This window comes from Nymphaea colorata, chromosome 1 (assembly GCF_008831285.2).
Source record: "Nymphaea colorata isolate Beijing-Zhang1983 chromosome 1, ASM883128v2, whole genome shotgun sequence".
NCBI classification, from domain to species: Eukaryota; Viridiplantae; Streptophyta; class Magnoliopsida; order Nymphaeales; family Nymphaeaceae; genus Nymphaea; species Nymphaea colorata.
Window position 1 is genome coordinate 7439873 of NC_045138.2, and position 7403 is coordinate 7447275.

Here is a 7403-nt window from a genome sequence, read left to right on the forward strand (position 1 = left end):
AGAGGTTAAAAATGCAAAGTGTTGTGAAGAAAACTTAGAATGGTAAAGATAATTCTGAATGGGATACCGTGTACCTGAAGATGGCGTCATGGAGTGAGGATCCTTAGGCGGCGAATCTGATACCATTACGTTTGAGCACACATACTGATTGAGATATGAAGGTGGGTGTCTTGGGCGGCTTGATTTTCGTATGGTGGGTTCAGATTGGGATGAAATGGAAGAATTAGGATGGTTGACTGGTTCAGTAGACACGAGATGAGTAGGTGGAATGGATGGCGACATTGGTGGAGCTGGCTCAGGCGCACTTACAATTGGAGAGTCACTTTCTTCACTCATATAGTCTTCTTGTGGTGTTGGCAGCACAGGTGAGTTCAAACCATCATCATTTTGAAATTGGAATGGGAACCAGTCTTCATAAAATACCACATCACGACTTATAAAAATTTCTTTGGAGTCAAGATTATAGACTTTATATCCTTTTTTATTTGAAGGATATCCTACAAAAATGCATCTATATGCACGTGTGGTAAATTTATCTCGGTGTACACTCATATTTCGAGCATAACATAGACATCCAAATACACGCAAATCTTCATAGATGGGTGTTTTATGAAACAAGAGTTCAAAAAGAGATTTATTATTCAAAATAGGGGATGGGAGACGATTAATCAAGAAGGTGGCTGTTAAAATACATTCGCCCCAAAACTTAATAGGTAAGTGTGCATGAAAACGAAGCGCTCGGGCGACTTCAAGTAAGTGACGATGTTTTCTTTCAACTCTTCCATTTTGTTGCGGTGTCGCAACACATGAAGTTTGGTGTTCGATCTCATGCATATAAAGAAATTCTTGCATATTATTTGCAAGAAATTCTGAACCATTGTCACTTCGAAGACATTTAATTTTGGTATGAAATTGGTTTTCTACCATAGCATGGAACCGAGTGAAACAAGAAAAAGTTTCAGACTTAAAACGCATTAAGAAGACCCAAGTTGCACGAGAGAAATCATCAACTATAGTGAGGAAGTAGTGCGCTCCAGTATGTGAGGGCGGGGCATATCCTCCCCAAATATCGCAGTGAAGTAATGCAAATGGAAAACTTGCTCTACTACTACTATGAGAAAAGGGCAAGCGAGAGAACTTAGCTTTATGACAAGCATCACATAGAAATTCATGCTTGGAAATAAGAACATCAGAATTCAAAGATTGAGTTTTGTCAAACGACGGGTGTCCAAGTCTCATATGCCAAACATGAGATTTATTAAGGGAAGAAACAGAAAGAGCATGAGAACTGGCCGGTAATCGTAGATGATACAGTCCGCCGCATAAGCTACCCACTCCAATCAGCCTCTTCGACAAACGGTCTTGAAAGAGACAACAAGATGAGAGAAAAACAGCAGCATAGTCAGTGGTTTTTGTGAGTTTAGGGATTGACAATAGATTGTATCTAAATTCTGGTATGTAAAGTACATCTATAAGTATGAGGTTCGGCTGGAGTTCTATGGTTCCTGTATGAGTAGCTGAAAGTTGTTGGCCATTTGAAAGATTAATAAGGCGAACTTTGGGTAGAGGAATGACATTGGTCATCTAGTGAAGTTGGGGAGTCATATGGTCTGAGGCTCCGGTATCAATAATCCATGGTAAATGATGGGAGGAATTGAGTATATGCTTACCTGCGACGTTTGCGGCAGCAGGTTTGTCATCAGCACTAAGCCATGCCGTTAATTTACTGAGTTGATCTTCAGTCAGCTGAGAGAGAACTGTAGCAGCAGTAGTGACATTTGCCGAGGATCCATGTTGAGTGTGTCCGCCTTTACCCATTTCAGAAGAAGCTTTAGATTTTGGATGGTTAGGCGGGTAGCCATGTAATGCATAGCAGCGTGCTTGGATATGCCCAAGTTGACCACAGTGGTCACATTTTGGACGTGGCCTGTTCTTCATGTATTGCTGTCCTCTTGGCTGAAACTTTTTGTTATAAGAAGGTAACGAATTTACTGCTAAAGCAGTATTTTCAGAACTTAAGAGCTGCGGAACTAGTAGTCACCGAGTTTCCTCTTGTAGCACAAGGGAGTAAACCTTGTTAATATTGGGTAATGGATCTATGGCAAGAATCTGGCTTCTAATGTTGCCATACGATTCATTGAGTCCCATCAAAAATTGATACACTTTCTCACGATCTTGACAAGAATTAAACTCTTTAAAAGCACCACAAGAGCATGTAGGAATAGTAGAATATGAAGCAATTTCATCCCATAAAGTCTTTAGACGAGTAAAATAATTTGGTAAGGAATATTGCTCTTGTCGTAGATCAGAAACCATCTTCTTCAATTGATAAATGCGAGAAGCATTACCTTGAGAAAAACGATCTTGTAGATCATTCCATACCTCACGAGCCTCATTGGCATAGATAACGCTGTTAGCGATTTCCTTTGAAAGTGAGTTGAGAAGCCATGAATGCACCAAATCATTGCAGCGGATCCAAGCTTTGTAGTCTGGACTGTTTAACGAGGGTTTGGGAATGGAACCATCAATGAACCCAAATTTGTTCTTTGCACTTAAAGCCATCTTCATGGCCCTCTGCCATGTTGCATAGTTGTCACCGACTAAAGGGCTGGTCACAAGAATAGCACCAGGATTATCCGAGTGATGCAGGAGAAAAGGTGACGCGTTGGCTTCAATTTGATCATCACCATTATTGTGAACACCCGACACGGTAGCCATGAGAGCAGGACAAAAACAGGGCACAGCAGAATGAAAAACAGGGCACAAAACTGAGAAACAAGAGAGTAGAAAACCAACTCTCTTACCCACACGGGTGCTCTGATACCATGAGAAAATAACAGTAAGGAAAAAGAAGAAGATACTCAATTGGAAGAATCGTAACTTCTCTGTATTGCTATTGTCAATATTTCATCCTAATATACACGGTAGCAAGAATTTAGGGATATGGAGTTACAACGGTTTCTTTGTTACAACAAAATTTGGAAACAATATCTTGACTAATAAATAAGATTTTATCTTCAAAATCCAAACTGATTCGGTAGCCATCCTGCTAGTCATCCTACAGCAGCGACAGTGATGGTGGCAGCTCTGGACCGCACAGCTCTCTCTCTATTTTGAAGTCGGCCTTTGCACGCAGCAGCCACTTTGCTAATTGCTCTCTTGTCAGTCCATGCGCAGTTTCAAGGCCCGGGCCCAGGCTGCTGTAAGCGCGATGAGCCCCTGGCCTATCCAGTTTTACTTCTTATTTTAATTTGATTTGTTGATTCTTTAAACTTTTTCACTTTTTGATTTGATTAAAAAAACGATTTTGACAACATTCGTTTAATTTCAAGTCGAGCAAAGCGAGCTTAATTGAGTCTAGTTATTGTAACCCAAAATTGACTCATTTAACATTTCAAGTATAAGTGAAACTTGAGCTCGATTTGTTTATCAATGAGTCAAGTTTTTTTTTTAGTGAATTTGAGTTGGATTCCTTTTCACAGTGGTTAAGCTACCGCAAAAAACATCCCTTGATGCATTCATTGATTGCATAAGATAGTTTAGCTAAACATTTGTAATTACATAAAATAGTTTAATAAAACTTGGGGTTTAATTCTTGATTTTGAAATGTGAAGTTATTTTCAAATACTTCATCTGATCAATTCTCTTTTTCTAAATACTTATCTAAAGCAACCATTTTATCAACTGAATAAAATTTTTATGAGGTTGCATGTCTACAAAAATGATATGTTTGATTAATTATTAAAATAATTTGTTGAATCAACAATTTATTTATATGACTTTCATACTTTTTCCATATTAACTGTTCATATTGAACTATGATTTTTATATTTTTAAATAACAACAAATTTTAATTTAGTAGACAATTTTTTTATAATGATCACTTATTAATACTTATGAAATCAGGTGACCCATATTAGTTCTCATTTATAAAATACATTGTTTAAGAAAATTTTCTCATTTTGTTGAGTTTATTAAAATAATTTGCTTTACATCATATAAAGAGTGTTCAATGATATCAAACCTTTATTCGCTCAACATCACCACTAGCTCTTTGGGTTAGTCTTCTTAGTATATTAGTTTTCTTGATTACATAAATAGAACAACTTATAAATTGATCTATTTGCCCATTGTATTGTTTATCTTTCAAACAAATTGTTTCATTTCCACTTCAAATTATTGAATTGATTTGATGGTTCAAATATTCAATAAACCTTTTTTTCCTATTAGTTAAAGGTTTTTGTTTTTAAATAGGTGAAGTATGTGTTATATATCAAATAAGCAAAAATTTTTAGTCAAATTGTAAGATTATACAAAATAATTTATTTGATTAATTAATTTAATGATAAATTGACAAACAAAACCTTTTTTTTAAGAGTTTGGCAATTTTTTCGTATTAAATATATTTATTTGATATTAATTTTCATATTCTAAAAATGTCAATTTTGTTGAAATTTATTAATTGAAGTTTTATTTATTATTTACAATTAAATAAACACTTTATTTAAGATATCCTGCTTGATGCCTTAACTATAATAGTTTGATTGATTACATAAAAATGTTAAATTAAAGACAATATTAATTAATTAAGTAAAATTATTTTGTACGATGTAATAGTAAATATTTTAAGTCAAATGGTGTATATGGAAACTATATAACCATCATTATTTCATAACTACATTAAAGTCATTAGCAACTAGTCGAGCTAATCTTTATATAAAAATTATATTCTTATCATACCATGATGTTAAGTTGGCGTGTTTGACTAGACGTTTTGCCCAAAACAACTTACCATTGTGGTAGGTGGCTTAGAAATCAGCTCTCACGGCAGCTCACTTTGGATTCGGATATCAGCTCATGGTTCAGATTCAAATATCAAGTTACACTTGAGATTCAGATATACTTGTTAAGATGTTTATTATCCGATCAGATAGTTATTTAAAACCGAATCTGATCGGATGTTATTTCTTAAATCTGAATCCGATAAATATCTTGGTATGATATATCTGATTTTTTCGAAAGCGATTCCGACGGATATTTGATCTATTGACATCTCTAGTTGCAGTACCCATCACATCACTTAGGAAGATAGAAAGTAACTAGTAAGAGAAAATGGAAGAGAGGTAGAGGGTTGGCAGAATAGTAGGGATGGGCATCGGGCCGTTTTGGCTTGGTAAAACCTGGCCCGAGTCAGCCTATCGGGCCCGAAACCTGGGACCGGGCCCGGCCCGATATCCCCGGTCCCTGCCTGGGCCCAGCTCGATGGGGGAAATCGGGAAAGGGGAAGAAGGAGAGGAGGATGGGGGACGGGAGGAGGAGGGGGGATGGGAGGAGGGGTGACGGAAGGGGGAGGTGGTGGAGGCGGAAGGGGAGAAGGGGGAAGAGGAGGTGGAGGTAGAGGTGGAAGGGGGATGGGAGGAGGAGGAGGAGGAAGAGGGAGGAGGAGGGGGGACGGGCTGGGCCGGGTACTCGCTGGGCAGCATCATTGGGTCCGGGCCCGGGTCGGGGCCAGGTACCGGGTTCTCGCCGACGGCCTGGCCCGATGCCCAGGCTTACAAAATAGATGGGGCTGGCCGGCGGTGAGTTTTCTTTTTGAATTTGTATGTTAACTCAATATTATAAAAAAAAAGTACCGATATGTAAATTCAATATATCACTGAAAGTTTGTTTGACACCATAACTGATGAGAAAAAGGCATAACCTTCATCTTCATCTATAAGCCAGAAGGTATTTTTGTTGCCTGCTGAGCCCCAGGGGAGTTGGACTACTTCTTTAAAAATCGTTTCGTTGGGGGCACGCGGGGTTAACTGTATTAAGTCTAAGTCAGTAACGACTTAGAAAAATTATGCTATGAACCATATTAAAAAAAAACATAATTATTTAACTAGTGGCAAAGCAAAAAAAAATTATCAAAAAAGCACTTACCTTAATAGATTTGATGCTAATGAGGCATTGACGTGAGTCTATTATAGGCATCATCACATTTAGCTGGACTTAGATAGAACCCCTTTTTAATAAAAAATTTCAAAAGCTGGTATTGGTTGGAGTAAGCAATGGCCCACACCAGCCTACACATGGCTTTGAACCAGCCCATACATGGCTCAGCTACTAAAGTTAAGTATACTGTCCGTTTGATGTCTCGATTTTTTATTTTTTTATTTTTTATTTTTTTTTACTTTAGGAAACTAATCTGGCATTCAATCTGAAACAATGTAATTCTCACACCAAAAGAACGATCGGGTCCCTCCCTGAAACAAAAAAAGTTTCCCATAAAGGCAAAGCATTTCGGTATAGGAGGACAACAGCCGGCCGGAAGGCCGACTCCAACTCAGTGATGCACGACAACCACATCGTACTGCACGGAGGCATCGCCGGTGTTCATGTCGAGCCAATGCGTCCTGAGCAGGGCATAGCCTCTGGCCATCCGGAAGGCGCCGCTGCCGCCGACGACCGGCATCTCCCTCAACTTGTGAAACGCCGAGTTCCGGCCGATGATGCTGAGAGTGCTGCCGTTGTACTCCCCTCAGTGAACACCAGTTTCATGCTCATCAGCAGCCCCAGATCCTGCTGCGACGCTGATGCGTAGATCCCCTGGCACCTCCCCACTTGCTTGGACGTCAGCTCCGGCCCCTCTGTCAGCGGGTTGTCTGAACAGAGCCGAAGCCAGTGGAGTAATTGAGAGAGGGACCCTGCACGATGGTGATGCTGGTGGGATTCTTACCGCTCACCACGTCGTGCCAGTAGAAGCGGAGGCGGGTCACCTTCTCTTTCCTCAGCGGCCTTGGCCTTCGTAACCGGTGGCCGGGATCCTTGGCACGGGATCCTTGGCACCGGCGACGCCGGTGGTAGCGATGAAGAGGAAGAGCGTGAAAAGGATTTAGGAAGGAAGCCGTTGTCCATAGTGATGCTTGATGGAGGGGAGGAGAGGAGAGGAGAGGAGAGGGACTCTATCTGTCCTGAGAAAGAATGGGTGTCTTCGGTGTCTGTAATATTGGCATTTTAGAGAGAGAGAGAGAGAGAGAGAGAGAGGGAAAAGAAGAAGAAGAAGAAGAAGGGTTTTGTTCTAGAAGGTTTGCCTTTTCCTGTTTCTTGTTTCTTTTCTGGTAAGCAGGCAAGATTGACATCCGCCGTTCTTGTGGGAGTCATGGACACCGAGATTTCTTCTGGGTTGAACGAAATTAAGGCGAGTGCTGCGCTTTAATTGCTGGTGGTCTACTTTTTAAACGCCTATCGATTTTGTGAAAGTAGAAGTTTGACAAAGTTGGTTTCCTTACGTCTCTCTCATCTCTGCTTCTGAACTTTACTGAGCAAAAAGAAATGCACATGAGCCACTTGTTATACTCTGGTTCTTGCCCAATCCACCCACCATGGACTTTCTTTCTATTTCTTTTTATCTCTATCCC

The 7403-nt window shown here is 39.8% G+C and overlaps 1 pseudogene; it reads right to left on the reverse strand.

Moving 5' to 3' along the window:
- Positions 1-6144: 6144 nt before the first annotated feature.
- On the reverse strand, positions 6145-7124 carry LOC116254381 (dirigent protein 22-like; annotated as a pseudogene).
- Between the last annotated feature and the right edge of the window lie 279 nt (positions 7125-7403).